Raw genomic sequence first — 15,054 nt, forward strand, 5'->3', positions numbered from 1 at the left:
GCAGGGCACTCCGTATTTTACCTCCCCTACGAAGAAAGTGAGCACCGAGGTGAAGTATATTTCACAGGCCAAGTTCCCCAAGAAGGTGCGGCTGTGGCTGACAATCAGCGAGAAAGGTATGTCAAAGTTGCTCTTCTTTTGCTCCGGGCTGGCCGTGATCGGGGAAATTTATAGTACGAAGTGCCTGCCAGAAGTTGCGTCGTTTATCAAGAAATACCATAAGGGCGAAGACACGGTGTTCTGGCCAGATTTGGCGTCGACCCACTACTCGAAGCGATCGTTGGAGGAGATGGAGCGGCTAAATATCGATGTGGTACCGAAGTCGGCGAATCTGCCCAACGTTCCCCAGATGCGTCCCATCGAGAATTTCTGGGCAAACTTGAAGCGCAAGATCTATTCCAACAATTTTGTCGCGAAAACGGAGGAGGAATTAATTAAAAAAACACAGAAAAAGCTCGAAAACATGCCTGCACGCATGTTTTCGTCCGCCATGGCGAATGTTCCGGTTAACTGCCGGAAGGCCGCTCGCAAGGGCGTAGAATTTTTAAACTTATAAACAACGCATATAATACTCATTACCGGGGACTCCTAGGCCAAATTAAGTTTGTAGGAACCGTTTTTACATCAACCACCTAAGATTCAATATATAAAAGAATTATGTTGCAAGTTTCTTGCAAAACAAAATTTATATAATTAGACCAAACAGATTCTCATAACACTTAAAACACATTACTTCACATTACACTTAAACACGTTAGCTTCAAGAGCACGGGCCGTGGCGTTTTTCTTTCTGGCTTCTTCATCTTGATCTGAATTCTCCTTCTTCTTTGTCTTCAACAATTCAACATATCGGCTATGTGAAATGCGAGCGTAATGGATTAACGACTTGGTGATATCAATTTCGTCTTCACCACCGGCATCCTGTACTGCATCGTACACCAACCTCTGGATCAAAATCTCCTTAATAAACACGGTCAAGTTAGCAAGTTTCTTGCCTAAACCGGCTACCAGATCTCTTCAGAAAGTATCAAGGCGTTTCTCGCTACGGCGGTAGGAAGTCAGCAATGTCTCCGTCAAATGCATACTCAACAGTTGTGAGTATTTTAGGCGAAATCTGTCAACTACAGTTCCCGCGAGATTATCTTTGTGAACCATTTGCTCTTGGCAAAATTCGAGCCGTTTGACAGCTACTTCCTGGGAGCTTACCGTGGTCAACTTAGCTTCCAAGAGAAAGATGAATAAAAACAAAACTGATATAAGCACTGTGAGAAATGAGTTGAATATACTGGCAGCCGGGGTGAGATTGTGCCATCCAGCCCGTGACCTGTCAGCCATCTCTTCCGGGTCAGAAGACCAGTCTTTCTTGGTCAAGTTTTCGAGAAAACTTATTCAAGAAATTTTAGTGATCGCCATGAGATAGCTGACAATCTCACCCCAGCTTGTAATATGATATTCCCGGTGTTTTCCCGGTTTTTCCCGGGTCCAAACAATTCCAGGTTTTTTCCCGGTTCTCCCGGTTTTCTCGGCTGGGTGGCCACCCTGGTATCGCTCGTGATTAAATTGTACGAAATTAAGAGTGATTTCAAATTTCATATTTTATACTTCAATTACAACATCAATATTTTAGAGCCCAAAGAGTGAATATACCTTTATCGGATTGAAGCGTTCATGTAAATCTATTTTTACAAATAATAAGTTTGAATGAGAAAGGCTGGGTCTGACCGCTAGGTGGATTAATTGAGGTTTTTTTGCCTTTCTCCTAGAAAGGTATAGCAATCACTGCGAAAACCAAAGGTATGAAAGTGCTCCAGAGGGTCGAATCTCGTATATCAATCGACTCAGTTCGACGAGCTGAGCATTTTCTGTATGTGTGTGTGTGTGTGTGTGTGTGTGTGTGTGTGTGTGTGTGTGTGTGTATGTATGTGTGTGTGTATGTAACGCTCTCCCAATCTCACTCGATTTTCTCAGAGATGGCTGGACCGATTTCAATGAAACTAATTGCAAATGAAAGGTCTATTTGCCCCACAAGACCCTATTGAATTTTATTGTAATCGGATTTCTAGTTAAGAGGTTATGTATCAAAATGTAAAAATCACGAAACAACAATATCTCAGAAACTACGCAACTGATTTGAACAAAATTAATTTCAAATGAACGGGCTACCTAAAAAATCCTTAACTTTTGAATTTTATGAAGTTTGAACTTGTGGTTCAGAAGTTATGGAAAGAAACGTGTTCTGGAGACTGTTTAATCTCACTCATGTTTCTCAGAGATGGCTGGACCGATTTTCATAAAATCGGTGTTAAATGGAAGGTCTAGTTGCCCCATAAGACCCTATTGAGTTTTTTGCAATCGGACTTTTACTTTGCCTGTTATGTTTATAAATGTGAAATCCTGCTATGAAAAGTAAAATTTCACAAGACTACTTAAACTCACTCACTTTTCGTTGAGATGGCTGAACCGATTTCCACAAAATTAGTGTCAAATGAAAGGTCTAGCTGCCGCATAACACCCTATTGAATTTAACTGTAATCGAACTGTAACTTCGTCTGTAATGTATCGAAATGTGAAAATCACGAAACATCATTATCTCAGAAACTACACAACCGTTTTGAACAATATTGATATTAGATGAACGGGCTAGTTGAGGGTTAACTGATAAATTATGATTGAACAAGTGGTTTCATAATTCGGCTGCTCTATACGTTCCCATTTCATTCGATTATAATTGAACTTAAGCAACCGTTATATATTAAATTGCAATAACAACGAAAGTCTATTATCTCAAAGATTACACGACTTATTTAACATAACAAGTGTCATACGAACGAGTTATCTCTTAAACTTACGCATAACTAACTTCATTATAACTTGATATGTGGTTCAAAAGTTATGAAACGAAAAGAAATTCAAGACTATTTAAAGCTATACCTGCTTTGATCGATATATATGGGCTCAAAATAATTTGAATGTGGTATCGTACTATTGGAACGTTCCCGGTATCGCTCGTGATGAAATTGTTCGATATTAAAAGTCATTTCTTTTGCCTTTCTCCTAGAAAGGTATAGCAATCACTGCAAAAACTTAAGGTATAAAAGTGCTTAAAAGGGCCGAATGTCGTATATCACTCGACTCAGTTCGACGAGCTGAGCATTTTCTGTATGTGGGTGTATGTGTGTGTGTAACGCTCTCCTAATCTAACTCGATTTTCTCAGAGATGGTTGAACCGATTTCAATAAAATTAATTGCAAATGAAAGGTATAGTTGCCCCATAAGACCCTATTGAGTCTCATTGTAATCGGATTTTTAGTTTAGAGGTTATGTATCAAAATGTAAAAATCACCTAACATCAATATCTCAGATACTACACAACCGATTTGAACAAAATTAATTTCAAATGAACGGGCTACCTAAAAAACCCTTAACTTTTGAATTTGATGAAGATTGAACTTGTGGTTCAAAAGTTATGGAATGAAACGTGTTCTGGAGACTGGTTAATTTCACTAATGTTTCTCAGAGATGGCTGGGCCGATTTTAATAAAATCAGTGTAATATGGAAGGTCTTGATGCCCCACAAGACCCTATGATTTTTTTTGCAACCGGATTATTACTTTTCCTGTTATGTTTAAAAATGTGAAATCCAGCCAAGGATGGAAAAAATCGTATTGCATAACAATCATTCGGGTATCATTTCTGAACTTGCTATTCATAAGCTTTTAATCCCAGTAAACCATCGTTATTGAAAGTTACACATTCTCACGCATGCAAGAGACAACTTATATCAAAGAAATATATGGTAGCTTTCTTTGATGATTTTGTTTCAGTATTGCCTGCTTTAGGGGGAGCGAGCAACATATAGCGAGTGTTTCACGAAAGAATCGTATACGATTGCACTCGAGAGATCGCAGCGATTCTTTCAAATGTTGGTTGCTTGCAGGCGTAATTTGGATACTTCACGTCGTGCTTTCACCGTGATATACCGCGATAATTCTTAGTGATTTCAAATATCACATGCTAATGCACCATGCTACCATTTCCGTAAGCATTGATGATACCTATTTGCTCCGGTAGGCAAACAGTTAAACGCAATCTGATGTTCATTTGGATTCATAATTTTGTATCACTGGCGATAATATCTCAAAGATTCTCGCGATACCGTTGAATGCAAGTGAACTTGGATACAATTAATACTATCGTGTTTGAATCATTCAGTCTTCTTCTATAGTATTCGGAACTCTTAGAAGCGAAAAACAATCAGCAGCGTTTCTATGGAAAACTTGTACGCGAGTGGAAACAATTGAACGATACCTGATAAATCAAAGAACACATTTGCATGAAATATTGCTAGTGAGTGAAAATTTCCATGCTTGAATCCAGCTATGAAAAGAAACATATTCCGAAGACTACATAAACTCACTCGCTTTTCTCTGAGATGGTTGAACCGATTTCCAGAAAATTAGTGTCAAATGAAAGGTCTAGCTGCCTCATAACACCTTATTGAATTTTGCTGTAATCAGACTGTAAGTTTGTCTGTAATGTATCGAAATGTGAAAATCGCGAAACTTCATTATCTTAGAAACTACACAACCGTTTTGAACAATATTGATATCAGATTAACGGGCTAGTAAGATGTGGTATCGTACTATTTGAACGTTCCTGGTATCGCTCGTGATCAAAATTGTTCGAAATTAAGAGTCATTTCTCTTATTTCGCTATTTCTTAAGCACTAACATTACGTCAAATTTCATATTTTATACTTCAATAACAACATCAATATTTTAGAACCCAAAGAGTGAATATACCTTTATTGGGTTTAAGCATTCATGTAAATTCATTTTTACTAATAATAAGTTTGAATGAGAAAGGCTGAGTCTGACCGCTAGGTGGATTAATTTAGGTTTTTTTAGAAAAACCGATTTTGGAGCAAACCTTAAAAACTCTTACACCATTTAAAAGCATATGCATAAAAACATAAAATATTTTGAAATCAGACATGTATGTCGTCTATGCTGTCACATGTTGTCAAGGTTCCGCTTTTAATAAAACTATTATTTCTTCAAAAATATCTTTTGGGGGAAAAGCTTGAATCATTCCTCAGAGTCAATTATGGAGTGTTTTATAATACACATTTGTACATTTCTACAAGAGTGTTTGGATAACATTCTTTTTTATCACTTCTATCATAACGTTTTGCATAATTTCTTTTTTCTAGTGTTTTTTCTTATCAAAAACAATATTTTTTCAACTTAACTTTCGACGTCATTTTGATCAGATGAGTTTGATACGCACTTACGTGATGAAGTCGCAAATATTCGCAAATAGTCAACGGGTTTAAAATTTAGAACAATTTCTTATATTTTTTACTACGTCTGTAGCGCAACTCACTTCAGTAATATTATTTTATTTCATAAAAAAATCTCTATGTTTACTAAAAACGTAATTTACCGTGCTTGAAAAAGCAAAAAAAAATATTCATTGGACGAATTCATATTTCCTTCAAACAAAACCGCTACTGGAATCCAGGAATATTAGAGATACTCAGAGAGAGAGAGAGAGAGAGAGAGAGAGAGAGATAAGCGATGAAAAAACCGCCAATTTGACAACTAGGTTTCGCATGTCAGAGTTGCCAGATCTCTTATCGAAGCGCAATTTTGACTAAAATGCATAAAAAACCGTGAAGGTGTTAAATTTTATGTTTATGTTTAATGTTATATACTTTCACCATAATTGATTATTATTTTGTTTACCATACAAAAGGTTTGTGAACCACCAGATAAAAATCGCTGTGATAAGGCAATTTTGAAAAACGTGTGAAAATAAATTTATCCTTTACTGTACTTGATTGCAACACTTTTCAATTTGTTACCTGTCTACATACAACCACCTGCAATATTTTTCCATATGTAGTTTTGTAAAAATGAAGCGTTTGAGAAAACACGTGTTAGTAAGCGGGTTCCCGAGGGCTCACGAAGTCGGGAACACTCGGGCCTGTGTTTGCCGACGCTTCTGAAGGGCTGTTTTATTTAAAACACTGTGGGTTTTCGTTTTGTATAAGCACTGAAGGGCAATGAAAATACTCTCCGTGGCATCGCTCAAAACACACACGCAGTGGTGTGGTGGGTTTGGACAATCCAGTGTTTGAAGTTTGAAGTGATGTCTATGATTCTAGAATTGCTTGAACTTCAGCTTGGAAAAAAAACAGTTGACCCATTGCACAACAGAATTTCAGGCGGACAAAAGTCGGAAAAGTGATTTTTGACTGCTAAGGATACGCAACAGTTCTACGAAAAGATTAACTAATCCCGTAAAGGCTAGCGAGATGGTCGACAGGTGGAAGCAGCACTTCGATGAACATCTGAATGGCGATGCATCAAACAGAAGCGGAACTGGAGGAACGGATCAGGGAGTGCCAGCAGTAGATGACCGGGTATCAGCCCGCACCCTCCACGAAATTCAGCTAGAGCACTACACTGGGTCATTCCCAAGATCTGAGAAAAGGAAAAATTGCCGGAAGAGTGGATGGAGGGAGTCGTGTCTCATCTATAAGAAGGGCGACAAGCTGGAGTGCTGCAAATATCGTGGCATTATGCTCGTCAACGCTGCTTATAAAATACTCTCCAAATTTCTATTACGTCTAACACCTTCAACTACGAGGTTCGGCGGGTTTCATGGGAGCCCGCACAACAAAGAACCACATATCTTCGAGCCAAAAGATTTTGCAAAAATGTCGTGAGTACAATGTGTTTATCGGATTCAAGGTAGCCTATGATGCAGTTGATCGCGGACAGATATGGCAGATCATGCACGAGAACGAGGATATTTTCCAGAATAAACTGACGCGGCTGATCAAGGCTACCATGAATCGTGTGATGTGTTACGTGCGTGTTTCATGGACACTCTCGAGTCTCTTCGAGAGCTCCCCTTGCCGAGGATTGAGACAAGGTGATGGACTTTCCTGTTTGCTTTTTAACATCGCCCTCGAAGCTGTTTTACGAAGAGCGAGCATCGATACGATTGATAAGATTTTCCCGAAGCGAGTTTACCTTAAAAGCTTCGCTGATGACTTCGACACCATAGCACGACACTTTGCGACGGTGGAGGAAACCAATACCACACTAAAACGAAAGCTATGCGTATTGGACTGCTGATCAATGCGTCAAAAACAAAGTATATGGAGAGAAGAGGCTCCAAGAAGAACAATGTTAGCCTTCCACCTCGGATCAACGTGGATGGTGATGAGCTTGAGGTGGCAGACGAATTCGTGTACTTAGGATCGCTGGTGACCGCTGGCAAGAGAAGATCATTACCCATTAAAGACCATAGTAGAGGAGATATCACGCTTTCGGCTTTTACACTTATGTGAGAGCTTCCAAGGTTGGGTGATTTTTCTCTTTCTGATAACATCTTGTTAATAGAAGTGGTTGTAAATTAGTAGTTTAGTAATTGGTTGTACCACACACTACAGTCATACGTAACACTGGCGATTTTTTTTTTACTACTCGACAAACAATGAACATTAACGAATTTTCTTCGCCAGTGTTGTGTGTTTCTACAATAGTTGGTTAGAGTGTTTTACAATCTATCAACCGCATCAAATGTTGAATGCTTTAATTGAACTACTCCAAAACATGATCAGGATTAATTCATATTGAATTGTTACTTCCGTAGTTTTAAATTTGATAAAACAAAATTTTGTTCATGGACAATCAAAGCAGAAACAATCGAGAGTGAAGAGCAATCTATTGTTTCTTAATACATGTTTTAGCGAAGCTACAACGTGATAACTAACGACTCTTGTTAGGAAAAAGTTGGTTCTTTCGGCATTTCTCTCTATAATACACTTGGCATGAATCTTCTGCTACACCTGATAGTCGATAGTAGGATGCGATAATTATCGTTCAGCTCATTAGCATCTCGTCATATAGGTTGTGTGCTTAAAGGTGCAATGCATCGTCAGTGGACGATGCAGCGAAAATGTGTGGCTGGCATTTAACTCTCCGCTTCTTGATTCATACCACAGACAGACACATAACCGAACCGTGATTGCGGCTCCAATGGAGTCAAGAAAAAAAGCAACTGACTGAGGCCGGCGTCGTTCCTACTTTGACTAACAATATCCGCCCGATGGTACTTGGCCCGGAGAAATCCACTCGAGTGCTTATCGGAAATTGAAAGTACGCGATGAAAGCTGTGTTCATCATCTTTTTAGTCGGCAGATTAATCTACTGCTCGGACTATAGAATGGACAGAAGTGCTCACTGAGAAACTAATTAGGGTGCACCATTTACGCAGTTTTATCGGAGGCCGGTTTTCATTGGCAAATTAAAATCAGTTGTACCTACTTGATCCATATGAAATATTAGACGGAATTTTGCTGGCTGTATTTACACGTTCGATGACGTTACTCTTTGTTGTGTAAGTTTTCACAAATTAGTTGGTCTGCTCAAAATATTTGGATAGCGTATTGTTCACACTAAGCCGGCCTTAAATTTTTTTCAATCACAGCTGGAACAAAAACAAGCAACCGGACCGATCGGGCAGCGCGTCGGATGGCAACGTCGTGTTGGCTGTCGTTTTTATAGACTGCACGAGGGGTGACAAGAAACCGACGCGGGCGGTGATGAGCGCCAACGGACGGAAGCAAGGCATTAAAATGAACGACTGCCAGGCGGCAGGAATCGTGTCATGCTTCTGGCTTCCACTTGTGCTAAACTGGCTCGGTTTAGTTTTGTCACCGTTGAGCATACAATTCATGTTATCCGATATCGTGACGAATACAGTGGGCATATGCTAATTTGAACGATGTCCAACTTAAGCCATGATTCATTTACCAAGCACAAATCGTTCAAGTGCAGTGAACTATCGAAATTGCGTCTCGTTAGATTTAAATGACTGCAATTGATTTTCGGAATCGTTGTTCAGCCAATTTAGCAATCAAATTTCGATCGACTTTGAGGATTTCGTTTGTGCTGGCGCAGTTCAAATCACCGCCAGATGCATCCATCCAGAGCCAGGTTGACGGCTCGAAATGTGTTCTTGTTGACCTGTCACGAAGGCGAGAAAGATACAGAGCAGATCATGTTGCTCTTGATGGCACCCTTTTAACACTGTGACCTCATTTCAACATGGGTGAAAGATTCCATATGAAGAAAATTGGCGGTAGTGGCCCTTTTTTATTTTCGAGAATATTTAAATGTGTAGGTGAAGATGTGAGAATGAAAATAAGAAAGCAAACTTGCGCCATGTTTGTTGTCATATTTAGCGATGCTCATGTTAAGGTCTAATATGGAAGCAATGCCCCTGCTTACGCAAGAATATTAATAGAGTATTTACAAGGGGATTGGTGCTGTAGAATCACATATGAATATCGTCAGTGCTGTTAGATTAGGTCTTTGGCATATAGCAACGGGTTATTGAAACACCGCAAATGTGGACGTCTGCTATTTTCAAGTAATGGCCTATTTTGAAATTGATGAAATAAACCCGTGTATATTACGCTTACTATCTTCTTCTTTTTCGTAGATAGAGCTGGACCAATTGTTATGAACTTGTGTCACATTTGAGGTCTAGTTGCCTAGTAAGGATGTACATAAGGGTGGCTTGAAATGATGTTTTGTTTGGAAATTGGGGGCTCACCCTTCAAATAAAAAACAAAACAACTTATCGAGAAAGTCAGTTATTGATTATCTCAATTAATAATTTATGATTAAAATTGATTTGATTAAAGTAGGATCCACCTAATTTGTGGTCGCAGCTTTCTAGTTACTGTGGCGCCTCTAGTGGCGGTTGCGAGAAACCAATGACAGCGCAGTTAGGGAACATTCAGAAATTACGTAGCTTTTTATGTTTATTTAAAACTGCAACCCCCCCCCCCCCTCACTCGCCCCCTTAAATGCTACGTCATCAATGGATGTTCCCTTCTGAGAAAGGTTTGTTTACATAGTGGCGAAGGTTTCATCAAATTCGATTCAGTGAATCTAAAGTTTTCGACGATGAAGCGTGAGAGACGTGAAAAAATTTTGCACACTCACGTTGAAAATCCGACGTGATCAGGTGCAAAAATTGCGAAATGCCTCAAATTCCCCAAATCAACCGTAAACAGCGTGATGAAACGATTCAATGAAACTCTAACGCCGGGTCGCGCTGATCACAGCAACCGCAGAAGTGGAACGATTGACAAGCAGCTACGATTGAAAGTCAGCAGAGCAGTTCGAGGATTGCGATTTTGGCTAAGAAGTTCTCGGCACTGTACAGCACTGTTCGACGAATCTGTCGGCGTGAAGGCCTGCAGTCGTTCCACGCCAGCAATCACCCCAACAAAACCTTCAAGTAGAATCTCGTTGCGAAACGCCGCGCTAGGCTGCTGTATGCGAAAGTCTTGACCAAATTCGACGGCTGCATTTTAGTGAACGATGAGACATATGTAAAAATGGATTTCGCACAGCTCCCAGGACAAAAATTCTATGTGTCCAAGCGGTTTGAACTCATGTTTGCTGACAAGTTCGCTCGGAAGCTGATGGTGTGGCAGGGGATCTGAGCTGTGGCAAAAAAAAACAAGGTTTTCATTACAGGATCAACCATGATTGGCCAGGTGTACAAGGAACTGTGCCTCCAGAAGCGGATTTTGCCGTTCATTCAATCACATGACAATCTGGTGAAGTTCTGGCTTGACTTGGTCAGCTGCCACTACCACTACAGCCGAGAAGTCATGGATTGGTACGAGGAGAGTGGAATTGATCGAATCATCGAAAAAGTTTTCAACCTACCAAATTGCCCAGATTTTCGTCCAATTGCAAAATATTGGGCGATAATCAAGAACAAGTTCAAGAAAAGTGGCAGAACGATAAAAAACATCTGATTTACATAGATGTTGGAAGAAAATGGCGGATCGCATTGACGGTTCCACTGTGCAGAAGATGATCAGCAGTATAAAACGTAAAGTGCGTGAATGCATCCGAATAAAGGCAAAATGATATCTCAAGATTTTTGCAACGTTTTTTTTTACGAATATATGTCCCAATTTGCACGATCAAATATTAAATAGATCAAGCTTTTTAATGGCTATTACAAATAAACAAATAAACCCTCCAAACAGCATTTCCCAAAATTGCCGCAACAGTAAAGATTGTTTTACTCCCCGGAACTGAGTTGGTGAAGTTGCACAAAGAACCACGCAAGATGGCTATTTGTGAGTTATTTACCAAGACACAACTCAGTAGCTTCTGATTTTGTATAGATCGATGACAGCGCCGGCTACGTCTTTACGATCGGCTAGGGAAAGAATGGAAGGAAGTGTAACAAATCGTTTTTGTCGATCGTGATCGAGTTTACCTTTGCATTTTATCACAACGGTGAGAAAACTGTAAGTGACGGATTTTGTATACTTTTAACCTTCCCTCTATGCTTAGTACTATTCTTCTTTACCGAACCTCGCTAGTTATTTCTGGTAAGTATCGATAATTATCGTGCCTGGAGAGGTGTATTTGCTTTTTTTTTTTCATTCAACTGTGTGTCGCTCTGACTTTTTTTTCAGTGTTGGGAAAAGGTCAAAGTGAGGGGATGGCCCGAGAGCTTAAGAATATACCTAAAATGCTCAAAAGTCCCTATGACATCAAAAGACCGGATTTCTATTGAGATTTGAACTCGCTTGTCAAGCGGGCTCCGTAACCTTGAGGATACCAGCTCATCAAAAATAAGCTAAAAAGTTTTTTCCAACTTCATACAGGAATTCAAGATAACAATTTTCGTTTCGGCGAAAATAAAACAAATACAAAACGAACAACGCATACCTAACAATTTTTCAGGGTTGGCTTCGAAGGTCATTTTTTCTTTTCGTTCGAGTACACTTATCACATAAATGATTTATAGATACATGCATTCACATAAGGATCGTATGTGACTGTTACTGCGGCATTAGCTGCTGCTGGCGAAATGGACTGGGTAAATCGATTTTTTTCGACTTGCTGCATATCTGTCTGCGAACAAACCAGTTGCCTGGCCCAACTTCGAGAACCAACAAAACCATCAAGCAGATAGGAACGATACGATGGTGCGACGCAGCCTTCTTCCAGCCGTTCTTATCAGTAGACAAAGCTGTTGATGAACTGTTGGAAAGGAAGAAAGTCCATTGAGTGAATTCTTTGTTGTTTGCGAATTGTCGTCTTGTAAATAGTCAGAATAGCTGCTTTTACAAACCCTATAGAAAACTTGTAAGTAATTAGTTTCGGTTTATAATAATTTGTGAATGGCATTGTAAGGCAATTTGACCTTTCAGAAGGCTTAAAATGAAGAATCTCTTTTTCCTGCTTTCCAAATGGATCTTCTTCTCAAAATAAAAAAATATATCCGAAGTTGGTAAACATTAAATTTTCTTCATGCTACCAAAAATATGGGAGGATCCATTTAAGCACATAGCATATATTCATCAAACAAGAATTAAGCTCGTTTCCAGTACTTGGCAATCGCTCGAAAGATTCGAGAGGTAAACCACGTATCCCAATTCAATGAAAGCCCTTTTCCATCCCTTTTAGAATGCCTGAATGACGTAGACTTATCGATTTTTGTCTCTATTCACACTGCATACCGTGCAAATGTGGCAGCATATCCGATCTAGTAATAAATATCGCTTTGACTGTTGGAAATAGGACGATCTCTTCGTTAGTTAGCGATGAAGAGATTTTATTAGTATTCCTTACCTGCTTCTAGCTTACAAATATGAACTAGTCCAAATGCAGCTCATCCGGAACGTGTGACGGGCAGATTGTGATTCGGTTGTTCAACGCGTGTGGTTGCTTATACCAAATGTGAGCTGGAGCACAGTTGAACGTGATTTACGCTGGAGAACTGCAAGTTCGTGTGGGAGCGTCCCGAACTTTACGATGACGCTAATTTATATAATTTAGCGGTAGATGCATGTCTCACAGAATGAACAATCATTCGAATAGCTGCGACCGCTTCCTACTTATGAGCTGGTTGGCAAACAACATCGGCACAAGTGTATGATTTTTTGCATCCTCCACTCTTGTTTCATAATTCGTTCGCACACCTACTAGGCATCATTATTCTTCAGAAATTATACTTGCCATAGTAGATAACTATCATATTCGTTTACAGTTCTTTTTTTTTCACCAGCCAACTTTCATCTTTAAAATTAGAGCGAGTTATCTTTCACTGTTACCCTTTCTAGAATAAGTGTGAAATCTAAGCTGTTTCCACAATCAAAATAATCACACTTCACTAGCCAACGCCGACGTACATCTTGGTGAACTTAAATACACACACCCATTTCTTTTCGTTGCAACTTTTTCTTGCTTTCCGAAATTGATTTCGTCCCATTCGCGCAAGCTATTATCTTGAGGGCTTTGCAAAGGGCGAAACGGTGCTCCTGCGGGAACCACACTTGACGCAAGTAATCATCTAACTCGAAGCCAACCATTTTTTTCTCATATCACCATTTAATCAATAATGTTTCCGCACTATTTTGTAGCCGACTTTTGTATTACATCACTGGTATACAGAAACAACGTAAATCCACTGGAGAAGTTTACATTTTCTTCCAAAATAAGCAGAATAGGTGACAGCACTTGCCTTTCTTCACGCCACAGGCACTGGTTATAATGCTGTCATGAAAATTTTCACCCTACACTAGAGACTCCTCTTCGCACTCCGTCGACCGACCATCGCGACTCGATCAAAACTTGCTAATCGAATACGGAACAAATCAGCCAAACCATTCAGTGTTTCTTCCAGGAGCCAAAGCCAGACGTCATATACCATATACGTACGACAGGCGCATATTCGCTAAAACTGTCAAAATTCGCCTTTCAGCATAAAACTTCCACGCAACAAACGATCCACAAAATGTGTATATACGCAAATCATGCAAGGGGTCAGGCAATGCAGTCCGCTTGAAAGTTTTCCGAGATGCAATCAAAAATTATTTAGAGAATAGAATAAATCTTGAGTTAGTTTAACACTTTTTTACTGCGTTGTGTTTAATTTTCCAATTTAACACTGATAGTTTAGTTTAAATTAATCAGAATTCCAATAACTACCGGAATCGAATGATATTGTGTATTTAAATAAAAAATACTAAAACGTCGTTGATAAACTTTTTTTCTTTATTATAGTGACATTTAGGTTTGTCTCTATCGTTGATAAATTCGTAATTAAGCTCACTTCCGATGTTTTTTTTTGTTGTTTCCGCAACACTTCAATAGTCTCAGCGCAGTCACAGCGCTGTCACTCTTGTATAATTCGTTATCAATGCAGCTTTCCACGAGCGGTAATGGCGGACAGTGCACGCAGCCCTTTTTGACGTTTTCTGTAGGTCAGGGATCATCACAATCATCGTAACGAAGCGTAGCAACTTCAACAAACAATGGGCGTTTTGTTATTTTAATTTCGTCGTGCGCATGCGCGGATCATAATAAACAGAACTGTTTATTAAAGTTGCCTTGCTACATTGCAAAGATTTTATGTTTTTCACTCCGTTACTGCGATTGAAAATTACCCGACCTACAGAAAACGTCAAAATGGGCTGCGTACACTGTCCGCCATTACCGCTTGTGGAAAGCTGGATAGAGAGCCTGTATTCAGCTTTTTACGCGCCATAATGGCCGACGCTATAGTGAAAAATTTGTAATATCCCGATAAAACGACCCTCCTATTTTTTCCCATATTTAGTACATTCTCGTAGGCAGAATTGCCCAATTTCGATTCCGACGGATCAACTGATTGTTGCAACAACTCTTATGGGAGTTTACCGATTGATCAATATACGAAATCGGTCGAAGAAAACCAACAAAATCGAGGGATTTGAGGATGACTTCGTTGAACCCATATACGAAACCAGACGAAACAGGTAGATTAGTCTTGTGATGAAATTGCCTGAACCATACGAAATAGGTGGATCATATTCTAAATCCAGTTGAATCAGATTAAATATGCAGATTGTAGAGAAATTAATGTTATTCAAGCATACTAAATACACAGAGAACAGACTAACAAGCAAAAGATAAAAAGTGTGTAAAACAGTATGTGTGCGCAAAAATA

The 15,054-nt window shown here is 39.4% G+C and overlaps 1 protein-coding gene across 1 annotated transcript in view; it reads right to left on the reverse strand.

The window, feature by feature from the left end:
- LOC129724109 (ankyrin repeat domain-containing protein 50) overlaps nt 1-13,769 on the reverse strand; it is a 28,903-nt gene extending 15,134 nt beyond the window's left edge. Inside the window, exon 1 of the mRNA XM_055678747.1 lies at nt 12,696-13,769. The gene's annotated coding sequence lies outside the window, so the exon portion shown is untranslated. The remainder of the gene's footprint in view (nt 1-12,695) is intronic.
- Nucleotides 13,770-15,054: the final 1,285 nt, after the last annotated feature.

This window comes from Wyeomyia smithii, chromosome 1 (genome assembly GCF_029784165.1).
Source record: "Wyeomyia smithii strain HCP4-BCI-WySm-NY-G18 chromosome 1, ASM2978416v1, whole genome shotgun sequence".
NCBI lineage: Eukaryota > Metazoa > Arthropoda > Insecta > Diptera > Culicidae > Wyeomyia > Wyeomyia smithii.